The sequence below is a fragment of the Dipodomys spectabilis genome, unplaced genomic scaffold (genome assembly GCF_019054845.1).
Source record: "Dipodomys spectabilis isolate Male_0828 unplaced genomic scaffold, ASM1905484v1 ptg000087l, whole genome shotgun sequence".
NCBI classification, from domain to species: Eukaryota; Metazoa; Chordata; class Mammalia; order Rodentia; family Heteromyidae; genus Dipodomys; species Dipodomys spectabilis.
Window position 1 is genome coordinate 619,558 of NW_024870764.1, and position 12,227 is coordinate 631,784.

Consider the following 12,227-nt stretch of genomic DNA (forward strand, 5'->3'; position numbering starts at 1 on the left):
TGTCACTTAATTGGAGAGTTAAGTCCGTTAATGTTGAGAGATAGGACTGAGAGGTATTTGGGAGTTCCTGTCATTTTATCCTCCTTCTTGGGGACTGCGGCAACTGGGTTCTTCCTATGGTTTTTGGATTCTCAGTTTGGGTGTGGTTTCTTGGCCTTTATTGTGGTCTTGTTGGTTTTCTATGTGTAGGACATCTTTAAGAATCTTTTGTAGGGCTGGTTTGGTGGAGATATATTGTTTCAATTTTTCTTTGCTATGGAAGGTTTTTATTTGACCTTCGGTTATGAAAGAGAGGTTAGCTGGGTACAGAATTCTTGGTTGATAGTTGTTTGTCTTTAGGGCATGACATACATCATTCCAGGTTCTTCTTTCTTTGATTGTCTCTGCTGAGAAATCTGAGGTGATTCTAATTGGTTTCCCTTTATAGGTGATTGATCTTTTCTCCTTGACAGCTTTAAGGATGTTTTCCTTGGTCTGAATTGATCCTGTGTGGATTATAATGTGACGGTGGGATGTCTTATTCCGGTCTGGTCTATTTGGAGTTCTAAAAGCTTCTTGTATCTGAATAGGCCTATCTTTTTCATGTTTGGGAAGTTCTCTACTAGGATCCTGTTAAACAAATTTCCTAGACCATTAATTTCTGTCTCTAGGTGCTCCTCTACACCCATTATCCTCAGATTAGGTCTTCTGATGGTGTCTTCCAAGTGCTGAATAGATCTATCATATTTCTTGGATTTGTTTTGGATGGGTGTATGTTCTTTCTCTATATCTAGGCTGTCTTCAATCCCTGAAATTTAATCTTCTGCATGGTCTAACCTACTATCAAGACTTTCTACTTTGTTTTTTTATTTCTTTACCTTCTAGTTGGTCGGCTTTGATGGCTTCAAATTCTTTGTTGGATCTTTGTTTTAGATCTTGTATGAACTTCTTTACTTCCTTAATTTGGTGTTCAGTGTTTAATCTCAAATCACTTAGTTGATTGGTTATGGTTTCCTTGGACTCCCATTCCTTCTGTTGGGTTCCATTCAGCATTCTCTTTGTGGTCTCCCTGACTTCTTTCAGCAATATATTTATGGATTCCATGAATGCCTCTATTGATCTTTGTCTATTCTCATCCTGCTCTCTCAAGTCCTGTATTACTCTTTGATTAGCTTCCTCACGTTCATGCAATTCATGTAGTTCTCTTTGAGTGTTCTCAGTCTGCTCATGCCATTCCTGACTTTCTCTTTGTTCTCGGCCAGCTCCAGCAATTCCTGTCTATCTCTTTGACTGATCTCAGCCTGCTCACACCATTCCTTTATTTCTCTTTGAGTGTTCTCAAGCTGCTCATTCAATTCCTGTATCAACCTTTGAGTAGCTTCCTCATGCTCATGATATTCTTGTATTGACCTTTGGTTTGCCTCCTCTCTCTCCCTATCACGCTCACACTGAGTCCTTTGCAGGTTTTCAATCTTTTTATTTACCATGTTTACTGGTAGTGTTTGTAGAGCTTTTTGGGAGCTCTCCTCTGAATTATTCATTATCTGTTTTGTCCCCTGATTATCATTAGTGGTTGTTGAGATACACGGACTTGCCATTATTCTTGTGTTTTTCTGGCTTATTCTACCCATTTGGGATGAAAGTAACACCAGTTTTGTTCTAGAACACTATCTTAAGGCAAGCATCAACCAAAGTTTGTAGTTGCACAGTCAAAAGTCTGCAGATACAATCTAGCTCAACAGATATATCTATTCAACATCAAGCAACTATGTATTAATGGGCTACGAACAGCAAAGAAGAATTTGGCAAAACAGAAATTATTAGGTTTAGGGAGAGACGTGGGTAAAAATAGGAATAGAGGGATGTGGAAAGGTAGAGGGAGAGTTAAATTAACTAAGTCCTAATCTCAAAGCTGAAAATAGATTGGATAGAATGATAGTAGAGAGGGAGAAAAAAAGAAGAAAGAGAAAGAAAAAAACAGACAAGAAAAAATAGAAAAACACAAATTAAAAATTAAAAAGTGAAACACTTAAAATTATGCAAAACAAAAACGTAATATGCAGAGAAGAATGAGGATAGGATAAGAGATGGGGAGGAATAGAAAGGAGACATGAAAAACTTCAGAATAAAAATGCTTAAAATATTATATAGGTATAAAGAGGTAGTACTGCTATTAAGGAATTTAAGTCTAAGAGGTTTTGAATTAAATAATAAATTTCTGGATTAAGTGTGTACACAATGTGGGATAAGGTCTAATAATTGACTTACGGGTATATCTGAGGATGAGCAGAGCAGCAATTAAGTCATGCAAAGAAGAACAAAAGAGAAGAAAAAGTGAAAAGAATGAGAAAGAAAGAAAGAAAGGATCAAAAGGTCAGTGGAGCTAAACAAAAACAAAAATAAAAAAAAAAAGAAAAAAGCACATACATATATATCCCTAAAATAAAAATTATAAGAGGAAGAAAAAAAAGTTAATAGAAAACAATTATTTTTAAATGTTAAAAATTAAAAATTAAAAAAGTTAAATTTTTTTATAAAAGGTACAAAAAAAAGAGTTCTTTGATTTTTGGGGGGGAGATGGGAAGATCCTGTATCTCCCTTGTGTCAGTAACCAGTCTCTTGGTGGAGTCTCTGGTCTGCTTGTGGTGGTTGATTTTCCTGTGGTGTGGTTGGTTTCTTAAGTCAATTTGTTTGAGCAGGCAGAAAAATGCTGTGCTTTACCCAGGATTTTGTGATCCTCCTCCCAGGCTAGTTCAGTTGGAGGGAGATCTGCTTTGAGTATCACAAAAGAGGGAGATAGCTGTTTCCTCTAGTTTGGAGATGCTGTGCTGAGGTTAGGTTCTGGGTAGAGTTGAGGCCTTTCAGCAAATGGAAGCTTTTCCCTGAGGGGCTAGCTTCTGAGGTACTCACAGAGCCCAGCCTGGAGCATTCTCAGGGTTCATGTTTACTGAATTTCAATTGATTGTCAAGGCTGCTGTAGGGAGGGGCAGCCTCTGGCTATGTTTACCCAGTGAAGAAAGCCACTCCTGGAGCTTGCCTGGCCTGGCCTGGGTGACTTTTTCCTGGGTGGAGCTGAGCCTGGCAGGTAGGTCTGGTTCCTTTGACCTGCTAAATGACTGTTTTGTTTTCTTCCAAGGCCTGAGTTGGAGCTAGCTGCTCAGCCAGGCCTTTGTCAGTATCAAAGATGGAAATATCCGGGAGGGGGGGAGGGGTGGCCTTCCCTCCTCTGCTCCCTGAGAAGGAGTGAGGACGTCAGGCTTCTACTCATACCAGAGTCTTGGTTCCTGGGTCATCTCTGGTCTGCGATCTGCAGGATGAAGATGTCTGCTCCTTGTCAGTTCTTGCTGGTGTTGAGTAGAATCTGCTCTCCCGCTGTGTCTGGCGCCTTTGTCCTGGACTCTCTGTGTTGCAGGAATGGCGGCTACAGCTGCAGCTGCCACCGCAGCCGCAGCCAAGGCTGCTGGCAAGTGCTCAGATCTGTCTCCTTGCCTGGATTTTCCCTCTCTGGCCTAACTCTCTGTACTATGATGGCACACTTGGTGTGATTCTTTGGCTTAGGACTGTTCACTGGAGCACTAAAACTGCTTTCTATGTGAGAGCTTGTTTAGCCTCCAGCTTCTCCTCTGCCATCTTCCTGGAACTCTATTTTTATTTTCTGTTTTCTACATTTTTATTCTCAGCTACTATACATGAAAATAGTTTCTAGACAGCATATACTATGCTTTAAAGAATATATTTTTTGGAATGAAAACTTGTCAATTTATGTAGCATCTGCCTAGCAAATGCTAAAGAAATGTTTTCATGCATTTATTTTGACTATTTCACCTGAACATAATTATTGAGTATATGTATAGCTTCTTTTTTCCTCATGACTGGATGTGAATCCAGACCATCATGCTGCTTGTCTGGGGCTTTGTCACATGAGCCACGCTACCTGCCCTACTTTTGGCTAGCTAGTTTAGAAACAAAGTCTAGAACACTTTTCTTCCAGGGCTTGCCTCACACTGAGAGCCACCAGATGTCAGCCTTGACTTCCCCCTTTGTCCTGGCTTCACCCAGTTGGGGGTAAGTCACATCAGTACCCCTAACCCCTAATTCAGAAAAGATTTTAAAAGAAGACATTTCCAGTCTGGGCATCACTGACTCACACCTATATTTCCAGCTACTCAGGAAACTGAGATCTAAGGAATGCTATTCAAATCCACTCAGAGCAGGGAAGTCATTGAGAGTCTTATTTCCATTTACTTTTAGCTCAGAATGGTGCTGTGGCTCAGTGGGGGTAGTATGCCTGTCTTGATCCAAAATTCTCAGGGTGACTTCAATCAGGACCATGCCCCCCATACACACTCACAAAGATATATTCAAGTAGCATCAAATTTCAGCTATGCATTGTCTTTGTTCTAACTCAGGAAAACTGTATCTGCAACTGCAAAACATAATGTATATTCCTCTTTCTTAATGCTTTACTAGTGGAGCTACTTTGTACTGTGGTGATAGGCAGATGTAGGGAGAGACCAAGGATCCTCACTGAATGTTGATCTAGAGGGCACATCAAGTGGGCAAACAGATTAAGAAGCATATACATACATACATGGGGCAGGCAGTGCTCTCCAGATTGGAGCCCTGTTATTGATACCCATCTAAGAAGCTTTATAAAGAGATTATAAGCTTTATGTGGCATTTAATGAATGCCGCTTACCTGATAGTCATTCTTCCTATCTTTTCCTTTCAGCCTCAAATTTTCCCTGTGCCAAGTAAAGAGGTTCACCTTCTAGCCTCCCTTGAAGTGAAGATAGCCATTTGACCCAGCTTTGGCAAGTAAAATGTAAGTAAGATTCTCTTGAGTTTGGCTTCTGAGAAAGTTATCATTTTCTTGTTGAAAAGGATGAGACCTCACTGGCCTTTTGTAATTCACCCGCTTCATTCTCTGTACCAAGAATGCAGTCACTATATGTAATGGGCAGTAAGCTATCTTAACAGCATAAGGAGCAGCCTGGCACTTTGAAGACACTGCAGAGACTGCATTGTAGAATGATCAGCACGTTGCTCATTTTCTGACCTCCGCTGACAGTCCTCTACACCCTATACCTCCCTCCTGCAGTGTTCAGCAAAAACTCAGCATTCAGTGTCATAGGGTAATGGAGTCCCTTCCAGAAGGGTTTTATTCACATTTATTGAACCACTGTTAGCCTCAAGCAGTATGTTTTGCCAGAAGCCAAGAGGAGGGGGATAGAAAAGTCCTGCTATGGGCCCAAAGAAAGTTTGTGTCATGTTGGAAAGGTAAGACCTGGAAAAGAAGCAGACTTCAAAGGTCAGTCCTGATGGCTCACTACTGTCATACTACGTACTCAGTGGGCTGGGATCTCAAGCATTGTGTTTTGAAGCCAGCCAGGTAAAAACTGTCACTAGATTCTACCTGAGATTAACCAGAAAAGGTTTAGAGTGGAATTATGACCCAAGTGGCAGAGCAGCAGGTAAACAAGGAAACCCAGTAAGAGCATTAGGCTCTGAGTCCATACACACACACACACACACACACACACACAGAGACATGAACAATCACACACACACACACTTGCACATGCACACACAAAGAAACCCAATGCAAAAAACAAAATGCTTCAGGATTTCACATAATTAGTAGATAGCTAACAATGGCTAGTGGTTTTGCTGTATTTTCTAGAACACTCACAATGACTTAAGAACAGGCAAGACCCTTACAGAGAAGGAAACTAGACATTGGATCACTGGTGGAAGTCTTCACAGGTTATCAGATGTCAGTCTGACTCAGGTGTGAAACCTCCCAAATGCACCATTGGTATTTGCTACTCTGCCCTTAGTCCTGGAGAATGGAAAGAATTTGAAGCTTTGGGTGGGGACTTGGAAAAGGGATCCAGAACATGGAAATGAACAGAAATATTGATCACATTTTATGGATTACATCCCACACAGAAGTCACAAGGACAAATGGCAAAAAGAGAAATTTGTGGTTTTTAAACAACAAAGTATCCTTTGATAACTCAATGTCCTATGGCAGTCACTGTAGGATATGCCTTTTTAGGGGAAAGTACAAGGCATGTATTCACTGTTCAGCCAGCCTTGCTCCTTCCCTCCCTCCTCCTCTTTTTGTCTTTCTTCTTTCCTCCTTGTTTTTCTATCTCCTTTCTCTCCCATATTTACTGTCCATCTCCTTCTTACTGTCTCCTTTCCTTTTTCTCTTTTCTCTTCCCCCCTCCTTCTCTTACCTTCTTTCTTTCTCGTTCTCCTATCTCTTTGTTTTCCTGCTCCCTCTGCCTTCCCTCTTCTCAATCTTACCCTTCTTCTGTTTCCCCTTTCCTTCCACCAGTACACAGCCCATCTTATCTCTTTCTTTGTCTCTGTATCTGTCTGTCTCTGTCTCTTTGTCTCTCCCCGCCTCTTTGGTTTAGGCTGAATGTAGATCTTGTGTGATTTATGAACACAAAATCTCTCTCTAAGCTACATTCCAGCTTCCTATCACTGAGATTTTTGTTCAGGGTTTGTATCTTGCCTCTAGAGCCCCAGCTCTGCTTCCTGCTTTTTGGTGGCCAGTTGGAGAAATCAGGCCCATGGTCTTTCCTGTCTTGGTCAGCTTTGAAATGAAATTCTCAGATCTCAGCCTCTGAATGGCTGGAATTACAAGAATGGGTCACTATCACATGGAGTATTATTTTTTATCTTTAATAAATTTATTCTCCTTTCCTCAAAATGAAGAGCCTTGTCATCTCCATTCCCTAGGAAGCTGATAATATAGCTAGGGAGACATTTCAATTATTTGAGAACTCCAACATAGAAAGTGTCACAAATGATTGGAGAGTAGTGATAATGGAACAACCCCAAAGTCTCAAGTCTGTGCTCTGCTCACAGGTGCTCTTTACCATGCAATGGGAGATGCCCAGGAGGAAGCAAGTAGAATAGTCCTTAACTCAGTAGTATGGTAGAAAACTGATAGAGTGAGGGCAGGGTGAGTGGGACACAAGATGGATGATATGCTTATGAAAAGGAGAGGATGGATGGCAGAGTAACAGGCACATTTTCATTAACTACATCCTTCATTGCTCCACATTAAAACTGGGAAAATCACTTACAAATGTTCCTTACTGTTGGGAATGGTGACTCAAGGGGAGCTGAGCTATTTGAGAGGCTGAGCTGTAAGGGTGGTGGGTCAAAGCCAGCCTGGGCAGAAAGTCCCTGACACTCTACTTTCCATTTAATGAAACCAGTGGGCACTGGAACCTGGGTTAAGTGGTGGAGCAGTAGCCTTGAGGAAAATCAAAAAGAGAAAAGAGCTAGTATATTTGGCATCGACAGAGGTAGCATTCTTCTGAGAGGGAAAGGAAGAGGAATGCACATGAGCAGTCATGAAAATTGTGCCAGCTGGCTTGCTATGTGCTGTTGCTTCAGTTCCTTAACCAAGGTGGGCTCCCTCAGCACCCTTGGTCATCAAGGAAACTTCTTCCTTCCCAGGCCTCAGAGCCAGTGTAAGGGATCAGGACAGAGGTCAAATCATACCAGCTATCTCTGATGAGAGGAAACTGATCCTCTTGTTTTCCTGAATTCAGCTCCAACTAGTATTTGGAAAGACGATTTGGGGCTTCTTTTTCCTACCCATCAATACTTTGTCTTTTGCTTGCCCCTTCCTTTTCTGTATTGTTATCATGCATTTTTTAAAAAAAATATTTACCACAATTTAAAACCAAACAACCAATATAAGGTAGAAATTTCCATTCCCAATCTTTTCTCTTGGGTTTTGTAAGGTTTAATTTTTGTCCTTTCCATTTCTGACTCCACCTTCCCTGCTACAGGTGCATGATTGGTTTCTAATTCATCCCCTCAGTGGTTCTTCATGCAAAATTAATCACACATACAATTATTCTCTGTATGTTCTGGAGCCAGCACACCGTCGCACTTTCATTTATTGTGTAGTGAGGCTTGAACTCAGGGCCTCAAGCTCACATTTGCCTTTCTCAATCAGTGCTGCCTCTCTTCTCCTTGAGCCACAACCCACTTCCAGCTTCTTTCTGGCTACTTGGAGATAAGCATCTCTCTGCCGTTGCTGCCCAGGCTGCATGCAAATCTCTACCCTCCTGCATCAGACTCCTGAGTAACTAGAACTACTGGCACCTGCCCCAATTTTTATCAAAAAATAAACATGAGTTAGGTGCTGGTGGCTCTTGCTTGGAATGCTACCTACTCAGGAAGCTGAGACATGGAGGATGGAGACTCAAAAGCAGGCAGGGCAGAAAAGTCTATAAGACTCTGATCTGCAATTAAGTGTTGGGAAAACCAGACTAGAGTTTTGGTTCAAGTGATTGATCTCCACCCTGAATAGAACAGCTGAGAGAGCTGAAAGTCCTGTGTGCAAATGTGTTTATCACATGCACACACACATTTGCACACAGATGGACAAAATACACATGCTAGCTAGGTGTCAGTGGCTCATATGTTTAATCCTAGTTACTTGGAACGCTGAGATATGGAGAATTATGGTTTAAGGCTGGCCACTGGAGATAAGTTTTAGCGACCTCAACAGAGACCTTGCCTAAAATAAGGCCATCACAACAGAGCACTCCCCTGGACAAGAATTAAGATTCTTATCTTATAAACAGACAAAACAAAACACCAACAATACAACCCCTGCACAGACCGGTGTTGGTGTCCCTTGCTTGTAATCTCAACAACTCAGGAGGCTGAGATCTGAGGCTTCCAATTGGAAGTCAGCTCTCGGACCCAGTAGGAAACAGAATTTTATCTCTTATTAAATGCCAGAAATCCAATAGTTGATCTGTGGCTCAAATGGTAAAGCACTAAGCCTTGAGTGAAATAGGTCAGGAACAGTATGCAGAATGTCAGTAGCAGTATGCAGAATGCAAGCCCAAAGTCAGCATTAAAAATAACCAGCACAGAAAAAGGCTGGAGTTGTGGCTCATTTGTAAGACAGCCTGCCTCCCAAGCCCCAGGCCCTGAGTTCAAGCCCTAGTACAGCAAAAATAATAAGAGAAAAAGCACTATAATTCTTCTCTAGTATTCTGTGGAAATATAAATTCATTGCATCACGCTAAATACCCAGAATTACTGTTGCTGGGTCAGATGTTAATTGAAAGTTCAGTGTTGTCTAGCTTGGATAAGAATGTTTATACTCTTAAAAGAATCTGTGAGGAAATGGAAGTATGGCTCTCATTATATAACCTCAGTTGTGAGTGAAATATCTGAGGAAGAGAAAGAGGCCTTGTCTTCAATTTCACACACACACACACACACAAACACACAAACACACACACGCAAACTTGCACATTAAAACCCAGGCATGGGTGGCTGAAGCCTTGAATCCCAGCTACTCAGGAGGCTGACATCTAAGGATCCTGGTAGGAAGGAAAATCCATGAGACCCTCTTTTTTCCACTTAACCACCAAAAACCTGGATGGTGAGCAGTAACACTAGACTTGAGCAGAAAAGCTCAGCAATAGGCCCAGACCCAGATTTTAGGCTCCAGGACTTGCACAAAAAAAGTAAAGAAAGACAGTATATTGAAAATGAACTTTATAACTTTGCAGGGGGGCGGGGAGGGAAGAGGAGGAGGTGGGAGAGGGGAGGGAGGAGTTGGGGAGGTGGGGAGGAAAGGATGGTAGGGGAAAAATAAAGGAGGGTGTAATAATGCTTGATAGGAAATGGACTCATTACCTTGCTCATGTAACTGTAACCGTTCTGTACAGTATCTTTACAATAAAAATATTAAGAAAAAAATGAACTGTTAAACCTTTCCAGACTGTCTGTACCATTTTGTATATCCAACATCAGTGAATGAGATCAGTTTCATTAGATCTTTCTCAGTCTTTAATATTCTCATTATAAAGGCATTCTGATAGATTTGTGGTGATACTTTGTTAAAACCTGCTTTCCCTTAATGGCCAGTCATGTCATACAGCTTTGCAAGTCCTCTGTCAATGTGAAAATATTTTCTTATTCTGCAGCTGGTCTTTCCATTCATTTACTTAATAAGAGATGTTTTTCAGAACAGAAAATTTAATTTTTCAGACATTCAATTTTTCACATTGCGTGATATATGTTATGTTTTGGTGTCTTGTCTGAGAAATACATACCTAGTCAGTCTTTTGCTTTCTTCTACAAATATAACAGTTTTATAGTTTACTACATTACAGTTTAAATAATTATAATTTTAAAATAGACAATTTTATGATTTTCTTTCATTTTCAGTATGAATAAGCTTGTTTTAATATTAATATAAATGAATTGTACAGATGGGTTTTATTTTGTCTTTTACATTCATGCATTTAACTCCATATTATTGTTTCCTTACATTTTTTCTTTTTTGGTGGTACTAGGTTATGGATCTTAGGGCCTCACATTGACTTGGTTGGCACACTTCTACTTGAACTACAATTCTAACCCTGATTTTTTCTGATTTTTTAAATTCCATGTCTACACTTTACCATTAGCATTTTGGAATTTTCAGCATACACATCTTGTATATATTTTGTTCAGTTTTTATGTACTTCATTTTGTGCAGAACAGTTTTAAGTGGTATTGTTTTGTATACATGTATGTCTTATTGTGTGTGCCACTATTGGGTCTGAGATCTGAGAATTTCATTTCAAAGCTGACCAACATAACATCTTCTACATCTCATTGTTGCAATGGGTCCACCTGTATCCCTATTTAAATGATTTGTTTTTTCCCTTCCCCTCCACAAATTATACCAACATCAAATACAGTAAAAGTAGGGGTTTTATCGTGGGGGATGTCTTTTATTTTTCTGTTTGCCTTATTATGCTGGTTAGAGCATTTGAGCTATTTTGAATTAAAGTGATGCGTGAAAGCATCCTTCCTTTGCCCCAATCACAGGGCAAAATATTTCATTTTTTATCAGAACAATGTTGGCTGCAGAGTATAAAAAAATCAATGGAAGTCACTGAAGTGTAATTTACAAAGTTATCTCTCACCATTACAACTCAAATACCAACTGCATTTTCATTAGTATATACATATATGCATATATATATATATATATATACACACACGTATATATATGAAGAAAACAAAATGGAATGTTGTTGATAGTACTTCCTATGGCAACCAATAAGTGCAGTGTGATTTTTTGTGGAGCATCTGGGGCTTAAACCCAAGGCCTAAGACCTGTCTCTGAGCTTTATTGCTCATGGTTTGTACTTTATGACTTGATTAACAGCTCCACTATAGATTTTGGGGGGAGATATTATTGGAGATGAGAGTCTCACAGAATATTCTGCCCGGGGCTTGCTTTGAACTCTGATCCTCATATCTCAGCTACATGAATAGCTAGGATTACAAGCCAAGCTTAAAACAATATTATTTACATGGTAGCTAGGCCAGATTTTGTCTTCCTGGGCTAACTTATCTGCTCTTTCCTTAGTAGACTGTAAGTTATGTGAGATCACCATTGGTTAAAAGTTACTGTGATGCTTGAGAAATCTGATAACGGAAAATAAGACAGCAAAAGATCTTGGGAATGGGCCAGCCATTGCCAATTCTGAAATATGAAAAGGAACAGTATCAAACATGAGTTACCCAGATATGATAGCCTTAGAAATATGCTGGGTGAAATTCAGATTTATGTATACATTATAGATTACATCCGGCTATATAGTGTGATATTTATTTGCACATTCACATACTTCTCTATATATTTATAAGTATATACTATATTTATCATTATGTATATAAAATATATGTATATATATGCACTCACATATTCATACATAAATATATGCATACGTGTATATTTATGCCATAGAAGTTTGGAAAATGGATTTGGAATGAAGCCCTTGTGGTAGAGTTCCCTCTTGAGTGAAAAACACAAGGGAAGGTGTGTCTGTTTTATTCATCCTGATTTTTACATATGTTTCTCTTTTCCTTCTGAAGTTATGAGCCACTTTCTGGTATTGTTTTTTTGTTTATGGAGAATTTCCTTTAGCCATTCATTATTGATACATCTGCTAGTGACACTTTTCTAAATTTTCTGTCTTCTGAGAATGTCTTTATTTACCCACAATTCCAGAAGGATATTTTCCTGAACCTGGAATTCAGAGGTGACTGTTGTTTATTTTCACCGTTTGGGAATGTACCACATACTTCTAGACTTTTTTGGATTCAGAGAAGTAATGTACTATGCATTTAAATTAGTGTTCCTCTATAGGTAATAAATTTCTCTCTAGTTGCAGTATGGATTTATT